Consider the following 27,561-nt stretch of genomic DNA (forward strand, 5'->3'; position numbering starts at 1 on the left):
TCAATATCATCTATCAAATTCCACTCTTACCTGGTTCCAAAGCTACTTAACTGACAGGTACCAAGCTGTGAAATGGGAAACTTTTCTCTCTCCTCAGTTGCCTATAACTATAGGCATCCCACAGGGTTCTATCTTAGGACCACTACTATTCACAGTCTACACAAATGACCTCCATACCTCCACACAGCATGCATCTATCATTCAGTATACAGATGACACTACCTTAATCTGTGCTGCACAAAACATTCCCAGCCTCCTGCAAACAACTCAGCTAGCATTCTCTGACGTTGAAAACTACCTTACTAAAGCCCAACTTATCCTCAATCCAAAGAAAACTCAGCTTATGATTATAACCAGTTCTAACAAAAACACTAACAGTCAATTCACTATCTACTCCACAAATGCTACTCCAATTGCTCCAGTGGCACAGGCTAAGCTATTGGGAATAACCATAGACTCCCACCAAAAATTTGATCGTCATCTCAACTTAACTATTAAAAAAGTACATGCCAAACTGGGGTCACTCTACCGTATCAAACCATTTCTTACCAACAACACAAGATCAGCCATTGCTCACTCCCAACTTCTATCCACCCTACTCTGTGTATCTCCCATTCTGACTAATCTAAGCAAAACTGAACTAAGCAAAATGGAAGCCTGCTATAACAGAATTGCCCGCTTTGCTGCAAATTGCTCATATAGAACTCATCACTGTACTGCTTTGAGACAGCTCCACTGGCCTGAACTGCCCAACCTCCTGACCTACAATCAGCTCTGCCTCTGTCATTCTATCTATTACCTCCCCAATAAGTGTCCTGCCCTCAAAAATGTAGTACAACATCATTCAGCCAAAAGGCCTCTTAGATCATCAAGCAAACTACTACTAGAAGTCACCAACAGCTGCAATAGCTTTGGAGATGCACTATATAGTAGTTCAGTGGCTAAAACTAGCATTCAAAACACATCATCCAAAGCCTCCTTTAAAGACCTCATCAGGCAACATCTCAAGCAAAGTTGGCAGTGCCATGATTGCTCCCCAGGCTAATGAAAATGGGTAACATATACATACTAAATCTAGAGCACTTGATAATAGTTTTCAATCTTACTCACAAACACTGGCTAATCTACAATGTATGTACTGTACCTGAGTACTATGTATGTATTCTACCTATGTTCCAAATTTCAGCTGTACACCACAAATATATTAATTACCTTTATTTTTAAATTAATATTTTTTTTTGTTTGTTCTCTCCACTGTAACTTTATGTGCTGCATACCACTGTAAAAACATGTCTCTTGTAATTTGTGTGTATACTGATCATGTCTAAATAACTACACGTGTCTGTAATTTTTCTTTGTGGAGCTTTTCTCCCTGGGCCTCTGCTGAAAAAGGGCCTATTCGGCTCAGTCACCCCCGGTTAACAAATGTAAAGTAAATAAATAAAATAAATAAGGAACTGAATGAGCTATGTAATGTCTGACTGACAATGTCTAGATTATATGTGATGTGTAATATTTGCAACTGACAATGTTCATTTACAAAAATATATGATTCCCTGTGCCATAAGTGATAATTCAATAAAGATGTTTTGTTAAAAACATGATTACAGCAGCAATAGGTCAGTCATTACATGCGATTGGCTCTTCTGTAATATTTAGTAAAGAAAGAATGAGCCGGTTTCAGGAACACAAACCACTATTTATTACTGTGAGCACTTTCGTAAGAGTAAATACTCCAACTTCTTCAGACAAACTCTGAAACCGTATTTGGAAAGAAACTGATATTACAACGAACATGAGGTTGATTGTCAGACACTTTTTCTCAGTTTCTAATCAGACTTATACTAAAACTTGTAGAAACATTCTAAACACCAACTGTTGCACATCACTTAGTAGTCTCTTCTGTAATATTGTTATCAGACCACTTTAAATAAATATATAGAAATATGTCAAAAAAAAGTATTTTATGAGATTTACAGCATGACCACCCTCCAATCACATCTACACAGGCTTTGTCAACAAGCTATAGCAGCAAGTCAAAAAAGGGAGGCCCTACAACTGAAGACAGGAACTATAGTCCATCAGCCTCGGCAGTACCGTGTAAGAGGTTAGTGCTACTGACCCATGAGCCTGGAACAAGGTTAGTGCTACTGACTCATCAGCCTGGGGGGCAGTACTGTGTGCAAGGTAAGTGCTTCACACCCATCAGCCTGTGAACAAGGTTAGTGCTACTGACCCATCAGCCTGGGGGGCAGTACTGTGTACAAGGTTAGTGTTACTGACCCATGAGCCTGGAACAAGGTTAGTGCTACTGACCCATGAGCCTGGAACAAGGTTAGTGCTACTGACTCATGAGCCTGGAACAAGGTTAGTGCTACTGACTCATCAGCCTGTGAACAAGGTTAGTGCGACTGACCCATCAGCCTGGGGGGCAGTACTGTGTACAAGGTTAGTGCTACAGACCCATCAGCCTGAGAGCAGTGCTGTGTACAAGGTTAGTACTACTGACCCATGAGCCTGGAACAAGGTTAGTGCTACTGACTCATGAGCCTGTGAACAAGGTTAGTGCTACTGACTCATCAGCCTGGGGGGCAGTACTGTGTGCAAGGTAAGTGATTCACACCCATCAGCCTGTGAACAAGGTTAGTGCTACTGACCCATCAGCCTGGGGGGCAGTACTGTGTACAAGGTTAGTGTTACAGACCCATCACCCTGGGCAGTATCATATACAAGGTTAGTGCTACAGACGCATCAGCCTGGGGGGAGTACTGTGTACAAGGTTAGTGCTACACACCCATCAGCCTGTGTAAAAGGATAGTGCTACAGACCCATCAGCCTGTGAACAAGGTTAGTGCTACTGACCCATCAGCCTGGGGGGCAGTACTGTGTACAAGGTTAGTGCTACAGACCCATCAGCCTGGGCAGTATCATGTACAAGGTTAGTGCTACAGACCCATCAGCCTGTGAACAAGGTTAGTGCTACTGACCCATCAGCCTGGGGGGAGTACTGTGTACAAGGTTAGTGCTACACACCCATCAGCCTGTGTAAAAGGATAGTGCTACAGACCCATCAGCCTGTGTAGAAGTTTAGTTCTACTGACCCATCAGCCTGGGGGGCAGTACTGTGTACAAGGTTAGTTCTACAGACCCATCACCCTGGGCAGTACTGTGTACAAGGTTAGTACTACAGACCCATCAGCCTGGGTAGTATCGTGTACAAGGTTAGTGCTACAGACCCATCACCCTGTGCAGTACTGTGTACAAGGTTATTGCTACAGACAAATCAGCCTGTCAACAAGGTTAGTGCTACAGACCCATCAGCCTGTGTACAAGGTTAGTGCTACAGACCCATCAGCCTGGGCAGTACTGTGTACAAGGTTAGTGCTACAGACCCATCAGCCTTGGCAGTACTGTGTACAAGGTTAGTGCAGTGCTACAGACCCATCAGCCTGTGTACAAGGTTAGTGCTACAGACCCATCAGCCTGGGCAGTACTGTGTACAAGGTTAGTGCTACAGACCCATCAGCCTGTGTACAAGGTTAGTGCTACAGACCCATAGTGCTACAGACCCATCAGCCTGGGCAGTACTGTGTACAAGGTTAGTGCTACAGACCCATCAGCCTGGGCAGTACTGTGTACAAGGTTAGTGCTACAGACCCATCAGCCTGTGTACAAGGTTAGTGCTACAGACCCATCAGCCTGTGTACAAGGTTAGTGCTACAGACCCATCAGCCTGGGCAGTACTGTGTACAAGGTTAGTGCTACAGACCCATTAGCCTGTGTACAAGGTTAATGCTACAGACCCATTACCCTGGGCAGTATCCTGTACAAGGTTAGTGCTACAGACCCATCAGCCTGTGGGGCAATATTGTGTACAAGGTTAGTACTACAGACCCATCAGCCTGGGCAGTACTGTGTACAAGGTTAGTGCTACAGACCCATCAGCCTGTGTACAAGGTTAGTGCTACAGACCCATCAGCCTGGGCAGTACTGTGTACAAGGTTAGTGCTACAGACCCATCAGCCTGGGCAGTACTGTGTACAAGGTTAGTGCTACAGACCCATCAGCCTGGGCAGTACTGTGTACAAGGTTAGTGCTACAGACCCATCAGCCTGGGCAGTACTGTGTACAAGGTTAGTGCTACAGACCCATCAGCCTGTGTACAAGGTTAGTGCTACAGACCCATCAGCCTGGGCAGTACTGTGTACAAGGTTAGTGCTACAGACCCATCAGCCTGTGTACAAGGTTAGTGCTACAGACCCATCAGCCTGGGCAGTACTGTGTACAAGGTTAGTGCTACAGACCCATCAGCCTGGGCAGTACTGTGTACAAGGTTAGTGCTACAGACCCATCAGCCTGGGCAGTACTGTGTACAAGGTTAGTGCTACAGACCCATCAGCCTGGGCAGTACTGTGTACAAGGTTAGTGCTACAGACCCATCAGCCTGGGCAGTACTGTGTACAAGGTTAGTGCTACAGACCCATCAGCCTGGGCAGTACTGTGTACAAGGTTAGTGCTACAGACCCATCAGCCTGTGTACAAGGTTAGTGCTACAGACCCATCAGCCTGGGCAGTACTGTGTACAAGGTTAGTGCTACAGACCCATCAGCCTGGGCAGTACTGTGTACAAGGTTAGTGCTACAGACCCATCAGCCTGGGCAGTACTGTGTACAAGGTTAGTGCTACAGACCCATCAGCCTGGGGGGCAGTACTGTGTACAAGGTTAGTGCTACAGACCCATCAGCCTGGGCAGTACTGTACAAGGTTAGTGCTACAGACCCATCAGCCTGGGCAGTACTGTGTACAAGGTTAGTGCTACAGACCCATCAGCCTGGGCAGTACTGTGTACAAGGTTAGTGCTACAGACCCATCAGCCTGGGCAGTACTGTGTACAAGGTTAGTGCTACAGACCCATCAGCCTGGGTAGTATTGTGTACAAGGTTAGTACTACAGACCCATCAGCCTGGACAGTATCGTGTACAAGGTTAGTACTACAGATGCATCAGCCTTGGGGAGAGTACTGTGTACAAGGTTAGTGCTACAGACCCATCAGCCTGGGAAGTACTGTGCACAAGGTTAGTGCTACTGACCCATCAGCCTGGGCAGTACTGTGTACAAGGTTAGTGCTACAGACCCATCAGCCTGGGCAGTACTGTGTACAAGGTTAGTGCTAAAGACCCATCAGCCTGGGCAGTATTGTGTACAAGGTTAGTTCTACAGACCCACCAGCCTGGGCAGTACTGTGTATAAGGTTAGTGCTAAAGACCCATCAGCCTGGGCAGTACTGTGTACAAGGTTAGTGCTACAGACCCATCAGCCTGGGCAGTACTGTGTACAAGGTTAGTGCTACAGACCCATCAGCCTGGGTAGTACTGTGTACAAGGTTAGTGCTACAGACCCATCAGCCTGGGCAGTACTGTGTACAATGTTAGTGCTACAGACCCAACAGCCTGGGCAGTACTGTGTACAAGGTTAGTGCTACTGACCCATCCATCTGGGCAGTTCTTTGTACAAGGTCAGTGCTACAGGCCCATCACCCTGGGCAATACTGTGAACAAGGTTAGTGCTACAGATCCATCAGCCTAGGCAGTACTGTGTACAAGGTTAGTATTAAAGGCCCATCAGCCTGGACAGTACTGTGTACAAGGTTAGTGCTACAGACCCATCAGCCTGGGGGGCAGTACTGTGTACAAGGTTAGTGCTACAGACCCATCAGGCTGGGCAGTATCGTGTACAAGGCTAGTGCTACATACCCATCAGCCTGGAAGGCAGTACTGTATACAAGGTTAGTGCTACAGACTCATCAGCCTGGGCAGTACTGTGTACAAGGTAAGTGCTACAGACCCATCACCCAGAACAGTACTGTGTACAAGCTTAGTGCTACAGACCCATCAACCTGGGCAGTACTGTGTACATGGTTAGTGCTATAGACCCATGAGCCTGGGCAGTACTGTGTACACGGTTAGTGCTACAGACCCATCAGCCTGGGCAGTACTGTGTACAAGGTTAGTGCTACAGACCCATCAGCCTGGGCAGTATTGTGTACAAGGTTAGTGCTACAGACCCATCACCCTAGGCAGTACTGTGTACAAGGTTAGTGCTACAGACCCATCAGCCTGGGCAGTACTGTGTACAAGGTTAGTGCTACTGACCCATCAGCCTGGGCAGTACTGTGTACAAGGTTAGTGCTACAGACCCATCAGCCTGGGCAGTACTGTGTACAAGGTTAGTGCTACAGACCCATCAGCCTGGGCAGTACTGTGTACAAGGTTAGTGCTACACACCCATCAGCCATGGCAGTACTGTATACAAGGTTAGTGCTACAGACCCGTCAGCCTGGGCAGTACTGTGAACAAGGTTAGTGCTACAGACCCATTAGCCTGGGGGGCAGTACTGTGTACATGGTTAGTGCTACAGACCCATACTGTGTACAATGTTAGTGCTACAGACCCATCACCCTGGGCAGTACTGTGTACAAGGTTAGTGCTACAGACCCATCAGCTTGGGCAGTACTGTTTACAAAGTTAGTGCTACAGACCCATCAGCCTGGCCAGTACTGTGTACAAGGTTAGTGGTACGGACCCATCAGCCTGGGCAGTACTGTGTACAAGGTTAGTACAACAGACCCATCAGCCTGGGCAGTACTGTATACAAGGTTAGTGCTACAGACTCATCAGCCTGGTCAGTACTGTGTACAAGGTAAGTGCTACAGACCCATCACCCAGAACAGTTACTGTGTACAATCTTAGTGCTACAGACCCATCAACCTGGGCAGTACTGTGTATATGGTTAGTGCTATAGACCCATCAGCCTGGGCAGAACTGTGTACAAGGTTAGTGCTACAGACCCATCAGCCTGGGCAGTACTGTGTACAAGGTTAGTGCTACAGACCCATCAGCCTGGGCAGTACTGTGTACAAGGTTAGTGCTACAGACCCATCAGCCTGGGCAGTACTGTGTACAAGGTTAGTGCTACAGACCCATCAGCCTGGGCAGTACTGTGTACAAGGTTAGTGCTACAGACCCATCAGCCTGGGCAGTACTGTGTACAAGGTTAGTGCTACAGACCCATCAGCCTGGGCAGTATCGTGTACAAGGTTAGTGCTACAGACCCATCAGCCTGGGCAGTACTGTGTACAAGGTTAGTGCTACAGACCCATCAGCCTGGGCAGTACTGTGTACAAGGTTAGTGCTACAGACCCATCAGCCTGGGCAGTACTGTGTACAAGGTTAGTGCTACAGACCCATCAGCCTGGGCAGTACTGTGTACAAGGTTAGTGCTACAGACCCATCAGCCTGTGTACAAGGTTAGTGCTACAGACCCATCAGCCTGGGCAGTACTGTGTACAAGGTTAGTGCTACAGACCCATCAGCCTGGGCAGTACTGTGTACAAGGTTAGTGCTACAGACCCATCAGCCTGTGTACAAGGTTAGTGCTACAGACCCATCAGCCTGGGCAGTACTGTGTACAAGGTTAGTGCTACAGACCCATCAGCCTGGGCAGTACTGTGTACAAGGTTAGTGCTACAGACCCATCAGCCTAGGCAGTACTGTGTACAAGGTTAGTGCTACAGACCCATCAGCCTGGGCAGTACTGTGTACAAGGTTAGTGCTACAGACCCATCACCCTGGGCAGTACTGTGTACAAGGTTAGTGCTACAGACCCATCAGCCTGGGCAGTACTGTGTACAAGGTTAGTGCTACAGACCCATCACCCTGGGCAGTACTGTGTACAAGGTTAGTGCTACAGACCCATCAGCCTGGGCAGTACTGTGTACAAGGTTAGTGCTACAGACCCATCACCCTGGGCAGTACTGTGTACAAGGTTAGTGCTACAGACCCATCAGCCTGGGCAGTACTGTGTACAAGGTTAGTGCTACAGACCCATCAGCCTGGGCAGTACTGTGTACAAGGTTAGTGCTACAGACCCATCAGCCTGGGCAGTACTGTGTACAAGGTTAGTGCTACAGACCCATCAGCCTGTGTACAAGGTTAGTGCTACAGACCCATCAGCCTGGGCAGTACTGTGTACAAGGTTAGTGCTACAGACCCATCAGCCTGGGCAGTACTGTGTACAAGGTTAGTGCTACAGACCCATCAGCCTGGGCAGTACTGTGTACAAGGTTAGTGCTACAGACCCATCACCCTGGGCAGTACTGTGTACAAGGTTAGTGCTACAGACCCATCAGCCTGGGCAGTACTGTGTACAAGGTTAGTGCTACAGACCCATCAGCCTGGAAGGCAGTACTGTATACAAGGTTAGTGCTACAGACTCATCAGCCTGGGCAGTACTGTGTACAAGGTAAGTGCTACAGACCCATCAGCCTGGGCAGTACTGTGTACAAGGTTAGTGCTACAGACCCATCAGCCTGGGCAGTACTGTGTACAAGGTTAGTGCTACAGACTCATCAGCCTGGGCAGTACTGTGTACAAGGTAAGTGCTACAGACCCATCACCCAGAACAGTACTGTGTACAAGCTTAGTGCTACAGACCCATCAACCTGGGCAGTACTGTGTACATGGTTAGTGCTATAGACCCATGAGCCTGGGCAGTACTGTGTACACGGTTAGTGCTACAGACCCATCAGCCTGGGAGGCAGTACTGTGTACAGGGTTAGTGCTACAGATCCATCACCCTGGGCAGTACTGTGTACAAGCTTAGTGCTACAGACCCATCAGCCTGGGCAGTACTGTTTACAAGGTTAGTACTACTGACCCATCAGCCTGGGCAGTACTGTGTACAAGGTTAGTGCTACAGACCCATCAGCCTGGGCAGTACTGTGTACAAGGTTAGTGCTACAGACCCATCAGCCTGGGAGGCAATACTGTGTACAGGGTTAGTGCTATAGACCCATCACCCTTGGCAGTACTGTGTACAAGGTTAGTGCTACAGACCCATCACCCTGGGCAGTACTGTGTACAAGGTTAGTGCTACAGACCCATCAGCCTGGGCAGTACTGTGTACAAGGTTAGTGCTACAGACCCATCAGCCTGGGCAGTACTGTGTACAAGGTTAGTGCTACAGACCCATCAGCCTGGGCAGTACTGTGTACAAGGTTAGTGCTACAGACCCATCAGCCTGGGCAGTACTGTGTACAAGGTTAGTGCTACAGACCCATCAGCCTGTGTACAAGGTTAGTGCTACAGACCCATCAGCCTGGGCAGTATTGTGTACAAGGTTAGTGCTACAGACCCATCAGCCTGGGCAGTACTGGGTACAAGGTTAATGCTACACACCCATCAGCCTGGGCAGTACTGTGTACAAGGTTAGTGCTACAGACCCATCAGCCTTGGCAGTACTGTGTACAAGGTTAGTGCTACAGACCCATCAGCCTGGGCAGTACTGTGTACAAGGTTAGTGCTACAGACCCATCAGCCTGGGAGGCAGTACTGTGTACAAGGTTAGTGCTATAGACCCATCAGCCTGGAGGCAGTACTGTGTACAAGGTTAGTGCTACAGATCCATCAGCCTGGGAGGCAGTACTGTGTACAAGGTTAGTGCTACAGACCCATCAGCTTGGAAAGTACCGTGTACAAGGTTAGTGCTACAGACCCATCATCCTGGGCAGTACTGTGTACAAGGTTAGTGCTACAGACCCATCAGCCTGGGCAGTACTGTGTACAAGGTTAGTGCTACAGACCCATTAGCCTGCACAGTACTGTGTACAAGTTTAGTGCTACAGACCCATCAGCCTGGGGGGCAGTAGTGTGTACAAGGTTAGTGCTACAGACCCATCAGCCTGGGGGGCAGTACTGTGTACAAGGTTAGTGCTACATACCCACCAGCCTGGTGGGCAGTACTGTGTACAAGTTTAGTGCTACTGACCCATCAGCCTGGGGGGCAGTAGTGTGTACAAGGTTAGTGCTACAGACCCATCAGCCTGGGGGGCAGTACTGTGTACAAGGTTAGTGCTACAGACCCATCAGCCTGGGGGGCAGTACTGTGTGCAAGGTTAGTGCTACTGACCCATCAGCCTGGGGAGCAGTACTGTGTAAAAGCTTGGTGCTACAGACCCATCAGCCTGGGCAGTGCTGTGTACAAGGTTAGTGCTATAGACCTATCTCCCTGGGCAGTACTTTGTACAAGGTTAGTGCTACAGACCCATCAATCTGGGGGACAGTACTGTGTACAAGCAGAGTGCTACAGACCCATCAGCCTGGGCAGTACTGTGTAGAAGGTTAATGCTACAGACCCATTTCCCTGGGCAGAACTTTGTAGAAGGTTAGTGCTACAGACCCATCAGCCTGTGCAGTACTGTGTACAAGGTTAGTGCTACAGACCCATCAGCCTGGGCAGTACTGTGTACAAGGTTAGTGCTACAGACCCATCAGCCTGGGCAGTACTGTGTACAAGGTTAGTGCTACAGACCCATCAGCCTGGAAAGTACCGTGTACAAGGTTAGTGCTACAGACCCATCACCCTGGGCAGTACTGTGTAGAAGATCAGTGCTACTGACCCATCAGCCTGGGCAGTACTGTGTACAAGGTTAGTGCTACAGACCCATCAGCCTGTGTACAAGGTTAGTGCTACAGACCCATCAGCCTGGGCAGTACTGTGTACAAGGTTAGTGCTACAGACCCATCAGCCTGGGCAGTACTGTGTACAAGGTTAGTGCTACAGACCCATCAGCCTGGGCAGTACTGTGTACAAGGTTAGTGCTACAGACCCATCAGCCTGGGCAGTACTGTGTACAAGGTTAGTGCTACAGACCCATCACCCTGGGCAGTACTGTGTACAAGGTTAGTGCTACAGACCCATCACCCTGGGCAGTATTGTGTACAAGGTTAGTGCTACAGACCCATCAGGCTGGGCAGTACTGTGTACAAGGTTAGTGCTACAGACCCATCAGCCTGGGCAGTATCATGTACAAGGTTAGTGCTACAGACCCATCAGCCTGGGCAGTACTGTGTACAAGGTTAGTGCTACAGACCCATCAGCCTGGGTAGTATCTTGTACAAGGTTAGTTCTACAGACCCATCACCCTGAACAGTACTGTGTACAAGGTTAGTGCTACAGACCCATCATCTGGGCAGTACTGTGTACAAAGATAGTGCTACACACCCATCAGCCAGGCCAGTACTGTGTATAAGGTTAGTGCTACAGACCCATCAGCCTGGCAGTACTGTGTACAAGGTTAGTGCTACAGACCCATCAGCCTGGGCAGTACTGTGTACAAGGTTAGTGCTACAGACCCATCAGCCTGGGCAGTACTGTGTACAAGGATAATGCTACAGACTCATCAGCCTGGGAAGTACTGTGTACAAGGTAAGTGCTACAGACCCATCACCCAGAACAGTACTGTGTACAAGCTTAGTGCTACACACCCATCAACCTGGGCAGTACTGTGTACATGGTTAGTACTATAGACCTATCAGCCTGGGCAGTACTGTGTACAAGGTTAGTGCTACAGACCCATCATCGTGGGCAGTATCGTGTACAAGGTTAGTGCTACAGTCCCATCAGCCCGGGCAGTACTGTGTACAAGGTTTGTGCTACAGACTCATCAGCTTGGCAGGCAGTAGTGTGTATAAGGTTAGTGCTACAGACCCATCAGCCTTGGCAGTACTGTGTACAAGGTTAGTGCTACAGACCCATCAGCCTGGGCAGTACTGTGTACAAGGTTAGTGCTACAGACCCATCACCCTGGGCAGTACTGTGTACAAGGTTAGTGCTACAGACCCATCAGCCTGGGCAGTACTGTGTACAAGGTTAGTGCTACAGACCCATCAGCCTGGGGGGCAGTACTGTGTACAAGGTTAGTGCTACAGACCCATCAGCCTGGGCAGTACTGTGTACAAGGTTAGTGCTACAGACCCATCAGCCTGGCCAGTACTGTGTACAAGGTTAGTGCTACAGACCCATCAGCCTGGGCAGTATTGTGTACAAGGTTAGTGCTACAGACCCATCAGCCTGGGCAGTACTGTGTACAAGGTTAGTGCTACAGACCCATCAGCCTGGGAAGTACCGTGTACAAGGTTAGTGCTAATGACCCATCAGCCTGGGCAGTACTGTGTACAAGGTTAGTGCTACAGACCCATCAGCCTGGGCAGTACTGTGTACAAGGTTAGTGCTACAGACCCATCAGCCTGGGCAGTACTGTGTACAAGCTTAGTGCTACAGACCCATCAGCCTGGGCAGTACTGTGTACAAGGTTAGTGCTATAGACCCATCTCCCTGGGCAGTACTTTGTACAAGGTTAGTGCTACAGACCCATCAGCCTGGGCAGTACTGTGTACAAGGTTAGTGCTACAGACCCATCAGCCTGGGCAGTACTGTGTACAAGGTTAGTGCTACAGACCCATCAGCCTGGGCAGTACTGTGAACAAGGTTAGTGCTACAGACCCATCAGCCTGGGCAGTACTGTGTACAAGGTTAGTGCTACAGACCCATCAGCCTGGGCAGTACTGTGTGCAAGATTAGTGCTACAGACCCATCACCCTGGGCAGTACTGTGTACAAGGTTAGTGCTACACTCCCATCAGCCAGGCCAGTACTGTGTACAAGGTTAGTGCTACAGACCCATCACCCTGGGCAGTACTGTGTACAAGGTTAGTGCTACAGACCCATCAGCCTGGGCAGTACTGTGTACAAGGTTAGTGCTACAGACCCATCAGCCTGGGCAGTACTGTGTACAAGGTTAGTGCTACAGACCCATCAGCCTGGGCAGTACTGTGTACAAGGTTAGTGCTACAGACCCATCAGCCTGGGCAGTACTGTGTACAAGGTTAGTGCTACAGACCCATCAGCCTGGGCAGTACTGTGTACAAGGTTAGTGCTACAGACCCATCAGCCTGTGTACAAGGTTAGTGCTACAGACCCATCAGCCTGGGCAGTACTGTGTACAAGGTTAGTGCTACAGACCCATCAGCCTGGGCAGTACTGTGTATAAGATTAGTGCTACAGACCCATTAGCCTGGGGGCAGTACTGTGTACAAGGTTAGTGCTACAGACCCATCAGCCTGGGCAGTACTGTGTACAAGGTTAGTGCTACAGACCCATCACCCTGGGCAGTACAGTGTACAAGATCAGTGCTACAGACCCATCAACCTGGGCAGTACTGTGTACAATGTTAGTGCTACAGATCCATCAGTCTAGGCAGTACTGTGTTCAAGGTTAGTGCTACAGACCCATCAGCCTGGGAGCAGTACTTTGTACAAGGTTAGTGCTACAGACCCATCAGCCTGGGTAGTATTGTGTACAAGGTTAGTGCTACAGACCCATCAGCCTGGGCAGTACTGTGTACAAGGTTAGTGCTACAGACCCATCAGCCTGGGCAGTACTGTGTACAAGATTAGTGCTAAAGATCCATCACCCTAGGCAGTACTGTGTACAAGGTTAGTGCTACAGACCCATCAGCCTGGGCAGTACTGTTTACAAGGTTAGTACTACAGACCCATCAGCTTGGGGAGTACTGTGGGCAAGGTTAGTGCTACAGACCCATCAGCCTGGGCAGTATTGTATACAAGGTTAGTGTTACAGACCCAACAGCCTGGGGGGCAGTACTGTGTACAAGGTTAGTGATACAGACCCATCAGGCTGGGCAGTATCGTGTACAAGGCTAGTGCTACATACCCATCAGCCTAGAGGGCAGTACTGTATACAAGGTTAGTGCTACAGACTCATCAGCCTGGGCAGTACTGTGTACAAGGTAAGTGCTACAGACCCATCAGCCTGGGCAGTACTGTGTACACGGTTAGTGCTACAGACCCATCAGCCTGGGAGGCAGTACTGTGTACAGGGTTAGTGCTACAGATCCATCACCCTGGGCAGTACTGTGTACAAGCTTAGTGCTACAGACCCATCAGCCTGGGCAGTACTGTGTACAAGGTTAGTGCTACAGACCCATCATCCTGGGCAGTAATGTGTACAAGGTTAGTGCTACAGACCCATCAACCTGGGCAGTAATGTGTACAAGGTTAGTGCTACAGACCCATCACCCTGGGCAGTACTGTGTACAAGGTTAGTGCTACAGACCCATCAGCCTGGGCAGTACTGTGTACAAGGTTAGTGCTACAGACCCATCAGCCTGGGCAGTATTGTGTACAAGGTTAGTGCTACAGACCCATCAGCCTGGGCAGTACTGTGTACAAGGTTAGTGCTACAGACCCATCAGCCTGGGCAGTACTGTGTACAAGGTTAGTGCTACAGACCCATCAGCCTGGGCAGTACTGTGTACAAGGTTAGTGCTACAGACCCATCAGCCTGTGTACAAGGTTAGTGCTACAGACCCATCAGCCTGGGCAGTACTGTGTACAAGGTTAGTGCTACAGACCCATCAGCCTGGGCAGTACTTTGTACAAGGTTAGTGCTACAGACCCATCAGCCTAGGCAGTACTGTGTACAAGGTTAGTGCTAAAGACCCATCAGCCTGGGCAGTACTGTGTACAAGGTTAGTGCTACAGACCCATCAGCCTGGGCAGTACTGTGTACAAGGTTAGTACTACAGACCCATCAGCCTGGGCAGTACTGTGTACAAGGTTAGTGCTACAGACCCATCAGCCTGGGCAGTACTGTGTACAAGGTTAGTGCTACAGACCCATCAGCCTGGGCAGTACTGTGTACAAGGTTAGTGCTACAGACCCATCAGCCTGGGCAGTACTGTGTACAAGGTTAGTGCTACAGACCCATCAGCCTGTGTACAAGGTTAGTGCTACAGACCCATCAGCCTGGGCAGTACTGTGTACAAGGTTAGTGCTACAGACCCATCAGCCTGGGCAGTACTGTGTACAAGGTTAGTGCTACAGACCCATCAGCCTGGGCAGTACTGTGTACAAGGTTAGTGCTACAGACCCATCACCCTGGGCAGTACTGTGTACAAGGTTAGTGCTACAGACCCATCACCCTGGGCAGTACTGTGTACAAGGTTAGTGCTACAGACCCATCACCCTGGGCAGTACTGTGTACAAGGTTAGTGCTACAGACCCATCAGCCTGGGCAGTACTGTGTACAAGGTTAGTGCTACAGACCCATCAGCCTAGAGGGCAGTACTGTGTACAAGGTTAGTGCTACAGACCCATCAGCCTGGGCAGTACTGTGTACAAGGTTAGTGCTACAGACCCATCAGCCTGGGGTGCAGTACTGTGTACAAGGTTAGTGCTACAGACCCATCAGCCTGGGCAGTACTGTGTACAAGGTTAGTGCTACAGACCCATCAGCCTGGGCAGTACTGTGTACAAGGTTAGTGCTACAGACCCATCAGCCTGGGCAGTACTGTGTACAAGGTTAGTGCTACAGACCCATCAGCCTGTGTACAAGGTTAGTGCTACAGACCCATCAGCCTGGGCAGTACTGTGTACAAGGTTAGTGCTACAGACCCATCAGCCTGGGCAGTACTGTGTACAAGGTTAGTGCTACAGACCCATCAGCCTGGGCAGTACTGTGTACAAGGTTAGTGCTACAGACCCATCAGCCTGGGCAGTACTGTGTACAAGGTTAGTGCTACAGACCCATCAGCCTGGGCAGTACTGTGTACAAGGTTAGTGCTACAGACCCATCAGCCTGGGCAGTACTGTGTACAAGGTTAGTGCTACAGACCCATCAGCCTGGGCAGTATCATGTACAAGGTTAGTGCTACAGACCCATCAGCCTGGGCAGTACTGTGTACAAGGTTAGTGCTACAGACCCATCAGCCTGGGCAGTACTGTGTACAAGGTTAGTGCTACAGACCCATCAGCCTGGGCAGTACTGTGTACAAGGTTAGTGCTACAGACCCATCAGCCTGGGCAGTACTGTGTACAAGGTTAGTGCTACAGACCCATCAGCCTGGGCAGTACTGTGTACAAGGTTAGTGCTACAGACCCATCAGCCTGGGCAGTACTGTGTACAAGGTTAGTGCTACAGACCCATCAGCCTGGGAGGCAGTACTGTGTACAAGGTTAGTGCTACAGACTCATCAGCCTGGGCAGTACTGTGTACAAGGTTAGTGCTACAGACCCATCAGCCTGGGCAGTACTGTGTACAAGGTTAGTGCTACAGACCCATCAGCCTGGGCAGTACTGTGTACAAGCTTAGTGCTACACACCCATCAACCTGGGCAGTACTGTGTACATGGTTAGTACTATAGACCTATCAGCCTGGGCAGTACTGTGTACACGGTTAGTGCTACAGACCCATCAGCCTGGGGGGCAGTACTGTGTACAGGGTTAGTACTACAGATCCATCAGCCTGGAGGGCAGTACTGTGTACAAGGTTAGTGCTACAGACACATCAGCCTGGGGGGAGTACTGTGTACAAGGTTAGTGCTACACACCCATCAGCCTGGGAAGTACTGTGTACAAGGTTAGTGCTACAGACCCATCAGCCTGAGTAGTACTGTGTACAAGGTTAGTGCTACAGACCCATCAGCCTGGGCAGTACTGTGTACAAGGTTAGTGCTACAGACCCATCAGCCTGGGCAGTACTGTGTACAAGGTTAGTGCTACAGACCCATCAGCCTGGGCAGTACTGTGTACAAGGTTAGTGCTACAGACCCATCAGCCTGGGCAGTACTGTGTACAAGGTTAGTGCTACAGACCCATCAGCCTGGGCAGTACTGTGTACAAGGTTAGTGCTACAGACCCATCAGCCTGGGCAGTACTGTGTACAAGGTTAGTGCTACAGACCCATCAGCCTGGGGGGCAGTACTGTGTACAAGGTTAGTGCTACAGACCCATCAGCCTGGGCAGTACTGTGTACAAGGTTAGTGCTACAGACCCATCAGCCTGGGCAGTACTGTGTACAAGGTTAGTGCTACAGACCCATCAGCCTGGGCAGTACTGTGTACAAGGTTAGTGCTACAGACCCATCAGCCTGGGCAGTACTGTGTACAAGGTTAGTGCTACAGACCCATCAGCCTGGGCAGTACTGTGTACAAGGTTAGTGCTACAGACCCATCAGCCTCTGGGGCAGTACTGTGTACAAGGTTAGTGCTACAGACCCATCAGGCTGGGCAGTACTGTGTACAAGGTTAGTACTACAGACCCTTCACCCTGGGCAATACTGTGTACAAGCTTAATGCTACAGACCCATCAACCTGGGCAGTACTGTGTATATGGTTAGTGCTATAGACCCATCAGCCTGGGCAGAACTGTGTACACGGTTAGTGCTACAGACCCATCAGCCTGGGCAGTACTGTGTACAAGCTTAGTGCTACAGACCCATCAGCCTGGGCAGTATCGTGTAAAAGATTAGTGCTACAGACCCATCTGCCAGGCCAGTACTGTGTACAAGGTTAGTGCTACAGACCCATCAGCCTGGGTAGTATCCTGTACAAGGTTAGTGCTACAGACCCATCAGCCTGGGCAGTACTGTGTACAAGGTTAGTGCTACAGACCCATCAGCCTGGGCAGTACTGTGTACAAGGTTAGTGCTACAGACCATTACCCTGGGCAGTATCCTGTACAAGGTTAGTGCTACAGACCCATCAGCCTGGGCAGTACTGTGTACAAGGTTAGTACTACAGACCCATCAGCCTGGGCAGTACTGTGTACAAGGTTAGTGCTACAGACCCATCAGCCTGGGCAGTGTTGTGTACACGGTTAGTGCTACAGACCCATCACCCTGGGCAGTATAGTGTACAATATTAGTGCTACACACCCATCAGCCTGGGCAGTACTGTGTACAAGGTTAGTGCTACAGACCCATCACCCTGGGCAGTACTGTGTACAAGGTTAGTGCTACAGACCCATCAGCCTGGGCAGTACTGTGTACAAGGTTAGTGCTACAGACCCATCTCCCTGGGCAGTACTTTGTACAAGGTTAGTGCTACAGACCCATCACCCTGGGCAGTACTGTGTACAAGGTTAGTGCTACAGACCCATCAGCCTGAGTAGTACTGTGTACAAGGTTAGTGCTACAGACCCATCAGCTTGGGTAGTACTGTGGGCAAGGTTAGTGCTACAGACCCATCAGCCTGGGCAGTATTTTGTACAAGGTTAGTGCTACAGACCCATCAGCCTGGGCAGTATCATGTATAAGGTTAGTGCTACAGACCCATCAGCCTGGGCAGTACTGTGTACAAGGTTAGTGCTACAGACCAATCAGCCTGGGCAGTACTGTGTACAAGATCAGTGCTACAGACCCTTCAGCCTGGGCAGTACTGTGTACAAGGTTAGTGCTACAGACCCATCACCCTGGGCAGTACTGTGTACAAGGTTAGTGCTACAGACCCATCAGCCTGGGCAGTACTGTGTACAAGGTTAGTGCTACAGACCCATCAGCCTGGGCAGTATTGTGTACAAGGTTAGTGCTACAGACCCATCAGCCATGGCAGTACTTTGTACAAGGTTAGTGCTACAGACCCATCAGCCTGGGCAGTACTGTGTACAAGGTTAGTGCTACTGACCCATCAGCCTGGGCAGTACTGTGTACAAGTTTAGTGCTACAGACCCATCAGCCTGGGCAGTATTGTGTACAAGGTTAGTGCTACAGACCCATCAGCCTGGGCAGTACTGTGTACAAGGTTAGTACTACAGACCCATCAGCCTGGGCAGTACTGTGTACAAGGTTAGTGCTACAGACCCATCAGCCTGGGCAGTACTGTGTACAAGGTTAGTGCTACAGACCCGTCAGCCTGTACTGTGTACAAGGTTAGTGCTACAGACCCATCACCCTGGGCAGTACTGTGTACAAGGTTAGTGCTACAGACCCATCAGCCTGGGCAGTACTGTGTACAAGGTTAGTGCTACAGACCCATCAGCCTGGGGGGCAGTACTGTGTACAAGGTTAGTGCTACAGACCCATCAGCCTGGGCAGTATCGTGTACAAGGTTAGTGCTACAGACCCATCAGCCTGGGGGCAGTACTGTGTACAAGGTTAGTGCTACAGACCCATCAGCCTGGGCAGTACTGTGTACAAGGTTAGTGCTACAGACCCATCAGCCTGGGCAGTACTGTGTACAAGGTTAGTGCTACAGACCCATCAGCCTGGGCAGTACTGTGTACAAGGTTAGTGCTACAGACCCATCACCCTGGGCAGTACTGTGTACAAGGTTAGTGCTACAGACCCATCAGCCTGGGCAGTACTGTGTACAAGGTTAGTGCTACAGACCCATCAGCCTGTGTACAAGGTTAGTGCTACAGACCCATCAGCCTGGGCAGTACTGTGTACAAGGTTAGTGCTACAGACCCATCATCCTGGGGGGAGTACTGTATACAAGGTTACTGCTACATACCAACCAGCCTGGTGGGCAGTACTGTGTACAAGTTTAGTGCTACTGACCCATCAGCCTGGGGGGCAGTACTGTGTACAAGGTTAGTGCTACAGACCCATCAGCCTGGGCAGTACTGTGTACAAGGTTAGTGCTACAGACCCATCACCCTGGGCAGTACTGTGTACAAGGTTAGTGCTACAGACCCATCAGCCTGGGCAGTACTGTGTACAAGGTTAGTGCTACAGACCCATCAGCCTGGGCAGTACTGTGTACAAGGTTAGTGCTACAGACCCATCACCCTGGGCAGTACTGTGTACAAGGTTAGTGCTACAGACCCATCAGGCTGGGCAGTATCATGTACAAGGTTAGTGCTACAGACCCATCAGCCTGGGGGCAGTACTGTGTACAAGGTTAGTGCTACAGACCCATCAGCCTGGGCAGTACTGTGTACAAGGTTAGTGCTACAGACCCATCAGCCTGGGCAGTACTGTGTACAAGGTTAGTGCTACAGACCCATCAGCCTGGGCAGTACTGTGTACAAGGTTAGTGCTACAGACCCATCAGCCTGGGCAGTACTGTGTACAAGGTTAGTGCTACAGATTCATCAGCCTGGGCAGTACTGTGTACAAGGTTAGTGCTACAGACCCATCAGCCTGGGCAGTACTGTGTACAAGGTTAGTGCTACAGACCCATCAGCCTGGGGGCAGTACTGTGTACAAGGTTAGTGCTACAGACCCATCAGCCTGGGCAGTACTGTGTACAAGGTTAGTGCTACAGACCCATCAGCCTGGGCAGTACTGTGTACAAGGTTAGTGCTACAGACCCATCACCCTGGGCAGTACTGTGTACAAGGTTAGTGCTACAGACCCATCAGCCTGGCAGTACTGTTTACAAGGTTAGTGCTACAGACCCATCAGCCTGGGCAGTACTGTGTACAAGGTTAGTGCTACAGACCCATCAGCCTGTGTACAAGGTTAGTGCTACAGACCCATCAGCCTGGGGGGCAGTACTGTGTACAAGGTTAGTGCTACAGACCCATCAGCCTGGGCAGTACTGTGTACAAGGTTAGTGCTACAGACCCATCAGCCTGGGCAGTACTGTGTACAAGGTTAGTGCTACAGACCCATCAGCCTGTGTACAAGGTTAGTGCTACAGACCCATCAGCCTGGGCAGTACTGTGTACAAGGTTAGTGCTACAGACCCATCAGCCTGGGCAGTATTGTGTACAAGGTTAGTGCTACAGACCCATCAGCCTGGGCAGTACTGTGTACAAGGTTAGTGCTACAGACCCATCAGCCTGGGCAGTATCATGTACAAGGTTAGTGCTACAGACCCATCACCCTGGGCAGTACTGTGTGCAAGGTTAGTGCTACAGACCCATCAGCCTGGGTAGTACTGTGTCCAAGGTTAGTGCTACAGACCCATCAGCCTGGGCAGTACTGTGTACAAGGTTAGTGCTACAGACCCATCAGCTTGGGCAGTACTCTGTGCAAGGTTAGTGCTACAGACCCATCAGGCTGGGCTGTATCATGTACAAAGTTAGTGAAATAGACCCATCACCCTGGGCAGTACTGTGTACAAGGCCAGTACTAAAGACCCATAAGCCAGGGCAGTACAGTGTACAAGGTCAGTGCTACAGGCCCATCAACCTGGGCAGTACTGTGTACAAGGTTATTGCTACAGACCCATCACCCTGGGCAGTATCATGTACAATGTTAGTGCTACAGACCCATCACCCTGGGCAGTATCATGTACAATGTTAGTGCTACACACCATCACCCTGGGCAGTACTGTGTGCCAGGTTATCGCTACAGACCCATCAGCCTGGGTAGTACTGTGTCCAAGGTTAGTGCTACAGACCCATCAGCCTGGGCAGTATTGTGTACAAGGTTAGTGCTACAGACCCATCAGCCTGGGCAGTATTGTGTACAAGGTTAGTGCTACAGACCCATCAGCCTGGGCAGTACTGTGTACAAGGTTAGTGCTACAGACCCATCAGTCTGGGCAGTACTGTGTACAAGGTTAGTGTTTCAGACCCATCAGTCTGTGTACAAGCTTAGTGCTACAGACCCATCAGCCTGGGCAGTGCTGTGTACAAGGTTAGTGCTACAGACCCATCTCCAATTGTAAAAGGTTAGTGCTACAGACCCATCAGGCTGGGCAGTATCGTATACAAGGTTAGTGCTACAGACCCATCAGTCTGGGCAGTACTGTGTACAAGATCAGTGCTACAGACCCTTCAGCCTGGGCAGTACTGTGTACAAGGTTAGTGCTACAGATCCATCAGTCTGTGCAGTATCAGGTACAAGATTAGTGCTACAGACCCATCACCCTGTGTACAAGGTTAGTGCTACAGACCCATCACCCTGTGTACAAGGTTAGTGCTACAGACCCATCAGCCTGGGGGGCAGTACTGTATACAAGGTTTGTGCTACAGACCCTTCAGCCTGGTGGAGCAGTACTGTGTACAAGGTTAGTGCTACAGACCCATTGGCCTGGGGGGCAGTACTGTGTACAAGGTTAGTGCTACAGACCCATCAGCTTGGCAGGCAGTACTGTGTATAAGGTTAGTGCTACTGACCCATCAGCCTGGGGACAGTACTGTGTAGAAGGTTAGTGCTACAGACCCATCTCCCTGGACACTACATTGTACAAGGTTAGTGCTACAGACCCATCAGCCTGGGCAGTAACGTGTACAAGGTTAGTGCTACAGACCCATCACCCTAGACAGTACTGTGTACAAGGTTAATGCTACAGACCCATTTCCCTGGGCAGAACTTTGTAGAAAGTTAGTGCTACAGACCCATCAGCCTGTGTACAAGGTTAGTGCTACAGACCCATCAGCCTGGGCAGTACTGTTTACAAGGATAGTGCTACAGACCCATCAGCCTGGGACATATCGTGTACAAGGTTAGTGCTACTGACCCATCAGCCTGGAGGGCAGTACTGTGTACAAGGTTAGTACTACAGACCGATCAGCCTGGGGGGGCAGTACTGTATACAAGGTTTGTGCTACAGACCCTTCAGCCTGGTGGAGCAGTACTGTGTACAAGGTTAGTGCTACAGACCCATTGGCCTGGGGGGCAGTACTGTGGACAAGGTTTGTGCTACAGACCCATCAGCTTGGCAGGTGGTACTGTGTATAAGGTTAGTGCTACTGACCCATCAGCCTGGACACTACTTTGTACAAGGTTAGTGCTACAGACCCATCAGCCTGGGCAGTAACGTGTACAACGTTTGTGCTACAGACCCATCACCCTAGACAGTACTGTGTATAAGGTTAATGCTACAGACCCATTTCCCTGGGCAGAACTTTGTACAAAGTTAGTGCTACAGATCCATCAACGTGTGTACATGGTTAGTGCTACAGACCCATCAGCCTGGGCAGTACTGTGTACAAGGATAGTGCTACAGACCCATCAGCCTGGGACATATCGTGTACAAGGTTAGTGCTACTGACCTATCAGCCTGGAGGGCAGTACTGTGTACAAGGTTAGTACTACAGACCCATCAGCCTGGGGGGAGTACTGTGTACAAGGTTAGTGCTACACACCCATCAGCCTGTGTAAAAGGATAGAGCTACAGACCCATCACCCTGGGCAGTATCGTGTACAAGGTTAGTGCTACAGACCCATCACCCTGGGCAGTATTGTGTAAAAGGTTAGTGCTACAGACCCTTCAGCCTGTGTACAAGGTTAGTGCTACAGACCCATCAGCCTGTGTACAAGGTTAGTGCTACAGACCCATCACCCTGGGCAGTATCGTGTACAAGGTTAGTGTTACAGACCCATCAGCCTGTGTACAGGGTTAGTGCTACAGACCCATCAGCCTGTGAACAGGGTTAGTGCTACAGACCCATCAGCCTGGGGGGTAGTACTGTGTACAAGGTTAGTGCTACAGACCCATCAGCCTGGGCAGTATCGTGTACAAGGTTAGTGCTACAGACCAATCACCCTGGGCAGTATCATGTACAATGTTAGTGCTACACACCATCACCCTGAGCAGTACTGTGTGCCAGGTTAGTGCTACAGACCCATCAGCCTGGGCAGTATTGTGTACAAGGTTAGTGCTACAGACCCAACAGCCTGGGCAGTATTGTGTATGAGGTTAGTGCTACAGACCCATCTCCCTGTGTAAAAGGTTAGTGCTACAGACTCATCGGGCAGGGCATTATGGTAGACAAGGTTAGTGCTTCATCCTGTGTACAAAGTTAGTGCTACAGACCCATCACCCTGTGTACAAGGTTAGTGCTACAGACCCATCAGCCTGGGGGGTAGTACTTTATACAATGTTAGTGCAACAGACCTTGAAATACAGTAGTGATAGTACCCAGTTTCAGACCACAAACGAAGTTACACCAAAACCAGTTTATTTGATAAAACTTTCGGGTCTACACCCTTCATCAGTATAATTTTACAACAGAAATGAGACATTTAAGTAGGAGAATCAATTAAACAAATGCTTCAGCCCAACCCACTCACTCACTTAACTAAAATTATTTAAAAGGGCAACCCCATACACACAAGAGAATTTTTATATATACATACAAGGAATTTAAATCAACTTTAAATATATCTTAAAAATAGCTTAAAAATATATGCACATATATACATACATACAACACATACATGCATGATTCACATTATTCAAATAAATTAATTTAAACATATATTTATACCTAAAAAATATATAATTATTATAATAATGCCCTCTTACTATAGCTAACAGCTTCATAATTTTTCTCTTTGCTTCTTCACTAATAAGGGTTTTAAGTTCACAGCATTATTCAAACCTGGACTCATGTCTGCTTGAAGCCTAATGATCCATTCCAATTCCTTTAATTCTAGGAGATTATTAATGTCTCCCTTTCTTATACTAATATTGACTGCTGCCAATACCCTAAATTTAAATATATGATTACTTCCTTCTTCCATAATGTGCTTACTTAAAGCATTAGTTTGTAGCTTTCTTCTAATGTCTGACTTGTGTTCTATTATCCTTTCTTTGAGTTTTCTAATAGTTTTGCCTACATAAAATGAAGTGCAAGCTAAACACGATGCTAACTATACAATTTTTTCTACATTGCATGTGGTCAGTGTATTTACTTTATAAATCTGTCCATCAGTAGGATGTTCAAAATAATCTCTACCCTCAAATAAATCATTGCAGCATGAACAATTATAACATTTCCTTGTGCCTATCTCTTTCTGAGTTGTAGGTTTACTCTTGAAATCTTTATAACAAAGCTTTTGTTTTAAAGTTTCAGCACGTCTATATACCAAAGAAGGTTTACTTCCCACTAGATTGAATTTCAGGCATAGCTAGCAGTATAGGCCAGTTTTTTCTTAGTATAGCATTCACATTATATGTATTAAGGTTATAGGTAGTTATATACCTTACATATTCCTTACCTTTATGCACTTTATCCTTTTCAGATGTTATACCTCCTAACAATATAGGTTTATAGTGTCCTTCTCTTTCTATTATAACTTTATTTAACTCCTGCTCAATAAGTTCTAGGGGGTATCCACTTGCTTGGAACTCTTGAGCTATGCTGTTAGCTTGCTCAGTAAAATTACCATCATCTGTGTTTAACTTACACAGTCTAATAAATTGTGATTTCATAACACCTTTGTAAATATGAGGTGCATGCGTACTATTCTTAGTTATATATCTTAAAGAGTCAACCTCTTTCCTCTATACCTTTGATGTTATTTTGTTATTATTTTTTGAAAGTGTTACATCCAGGAAGTTAATACTATCCTTAGAAGCTTCTAGTTTAAATCTCAAAATCAGTCAAACTATTTAAGTATTGCACATATTCCTCAAGTTCTATTAGTGTACCTTTCCATAACAAAAAACAGTCATCGACAAATCTTTTGTAAAAAACTACCATCTGATTTAAAGGGTTGTCATTATGCATTAGCACTTCTTTCTCCCATTCATATAGTACTAAATTGGCATAAGTATTTGCCACTGATGTACCCATCGCAACACCTTTAAGCTGTAGAAATAGTTTCTGATCAAAAATAAATACATTGTGCATCAATACTACTTCTAAAAGTGCACATAAATTTTCTATTTCCCTACTGTGCATTTTTATTTCATTATTTAGAAAATTCCTTACTGCATTAACCCCATATTCATTAGGGATAACAGTAAATAGGGATGTAATATCTAAAGTAACCATAATACAATTGTCCATATTATTTTCAGACTGCCATTTATACAGGCATTCCAGGAAGTCATCAGTATTTTTTAACACTGTATTAGAAGTTTTTAAATACTTCCCTAGCATATTCTGTAGATATTTGGAAATGGGTTCTGTTATCCATCCACCACCTGAGACTATAGGCCTCAGGGGTGGATTTAGCAGATCTTTATGTATTTTGGGGTTACCATAAATTTGAGGTATTCTAGGGCATGAAACAGTCAGATAATTAAACAATTCCAGACTAATGTCATTTGTTAATTGTAAATCATAAATCATCATGTTAACATCAGCTATAACTTTCTGCACTTGGACATATGGAATTTCTTTAAAAGTTCCCTCATCATTCAAGATCTCATAGAATTTTTCATAATAATAATCTCTTTTCATGATCACACACATCTCTTTAAGATATATAACTAAGAATAGTACGCATGCACCTCATATTTACAAAGGTGTTATGAAATCACAATTTATTAGACTGTGTAAGTTAAACACAGATGATGGTAATTTTACTGAGCAAGCTAACAGCATAGCTCAAGAGTTCCACGCAAGTGGATATCCCCTAGAACTTATTGAGCAGGAGTTAAATAAAGTTATAATAGAAAGAGAAGGACACTATAAACCTATATTGTTAGGAGGTATGACATCTGAAAAGGATAAAGTGCATAAAGGTAAGGAATATGTAAGATATATAACTACCTATAACCTTAATACATATAATGTGAATGCTATACTAAGAAAAAACTGGCCTATACTGCTAGCTATGCCTGAAATTCAATCTAGTGGAAAGTAAACCTTCTTTGGTATATAGACGTGCTGAAACTTTAAAACAAAAGCTTTGTTATAAAGATTTCAAGAGTAAACCTACAACTCAGAAAGAGATAGGCACAAGGAAATGTTATAATTGTTCATGCTGCAATGATTTATCTGAGGGTAGAGATTATTTTGAACATCCTACTGATGGACAGATTTATAAAGTAAATACACTGACCACATGCAATGTAGAAAAAATTGTATATTTAGCATCGTGTTTAGCTTGCACTTCATTTTATGTAGGCAAAACTATTAGAAAACTCAAAGAAAGGATAATAGAACACAAGTCAGACATTAGAAGAAAGCTACAGACTAATGCTTTAAGTAAGCACATTATGGAAGAAGGAAGTAATCATATATTTAAATTTAGGGTATTGGCAGCAGTCAATATTAGTATAAGAAAGGGAGACATTAATAATCTCCTAGAATTAAAGGAATTGGAATGGATCATTAGGCATCAAGCAGACATGAGTCCAGGTTTGAATAATGCTGTGAACTTAAAACCCTTATTAGTGAAGAAGCAAAGAGAAAAATTATGAAGCTGTTAGCTAAAGTAAGAGGGCATTATTATAATAATTATATATTTTTTAGGTATAAATATATGTTTAAATTAATTTATTTGAATAATGTGAATCATGCATGTATGTGTTGTATGTATGTATATATGTGCATATATTTTTAAGCTATTTTTAAGATATATTTAAAGTGGATTTAAATTCCTTGTATGTATATATAAAAATTCTCTTGTGTGTATGGGGTTGCCCTTTTAAATAATTTTAGGTTAGTGAGTTAGTGGGTTGGGCTGAAGCATTTGTTTAATTGATTCTCCTACTTAAATGTCTCATTTCTGTTGTAAAATTATACTGATGAAGGGTGTAGACCCGAAAGCTTTATCGAATAAACTGGTTTTGGTGTAACTTCGTTAGTGCTACAGACCTGTCAGACTGGGGGGGCAGTATTGTGTACAAGATTAGTGCTACAGACCCATTAGCGTGGGGGGCAGTACTGTGTACAAGGTTAGTGCTACAGACCCGTCAGCTTGGCGGGCAGTACTGTGTACAAGTTTAGTGCTACTGACCCATCAACCTGGGGGACAGTACTGTGCATAAGGTTAGTGCTACAGTCCCATCTCCCTGGGCACTACTTTGTACAAGGTTTGTGCTACAGACTCATCAGCCTGGCCAGAAACGTGTACAACGTTAGTGCTACAGACCCATCACCCTAGACAATACTGTGTGCAAGGTTATTGCTACAGACACATTTCCCTGGGCAGAACTTTGTACAAAGCTAGTGCTACAGACCCATCAGCCTGTGTACAAGGTTAGTGCTACAGACCCATCAGCCTGGGCAGTTCTGTGTGCAAGGTTCGTGCTACAGACCCATCAGCCATACTGGTGTATGTACAA

The 27,561-nt window shown here is 47.4% G+C and overlaps 1 protein-coding gene across 1 annotated transcript in view; it reads right to left on the reverse strand.

The window, feature by feature from the left end:
- OLFML2B (olfactomedin like 2B) overlaps window positions 1–27,561 on the reverse strand; it is a 455,925-nt gene that overhangs the window by 307,220 nt on the left and 121,144 nt on the right. The window lies entirely within an intron of this gene.

Source organism: Protopterus annectens, chromosome 10.part0 (genome assembly GCF_019279795.1).
Source record: "Protopterus annectens isolate FY-2018-M chromosome 10.part0, PAN1.0, whole genome shotgun sequence".
Classification (NCBI taxonomy): Eukaryota; Metazoa; Chordata; order Ceratodontiformes; family Protopteridae; genus Protopterus; species Protopterus annectens.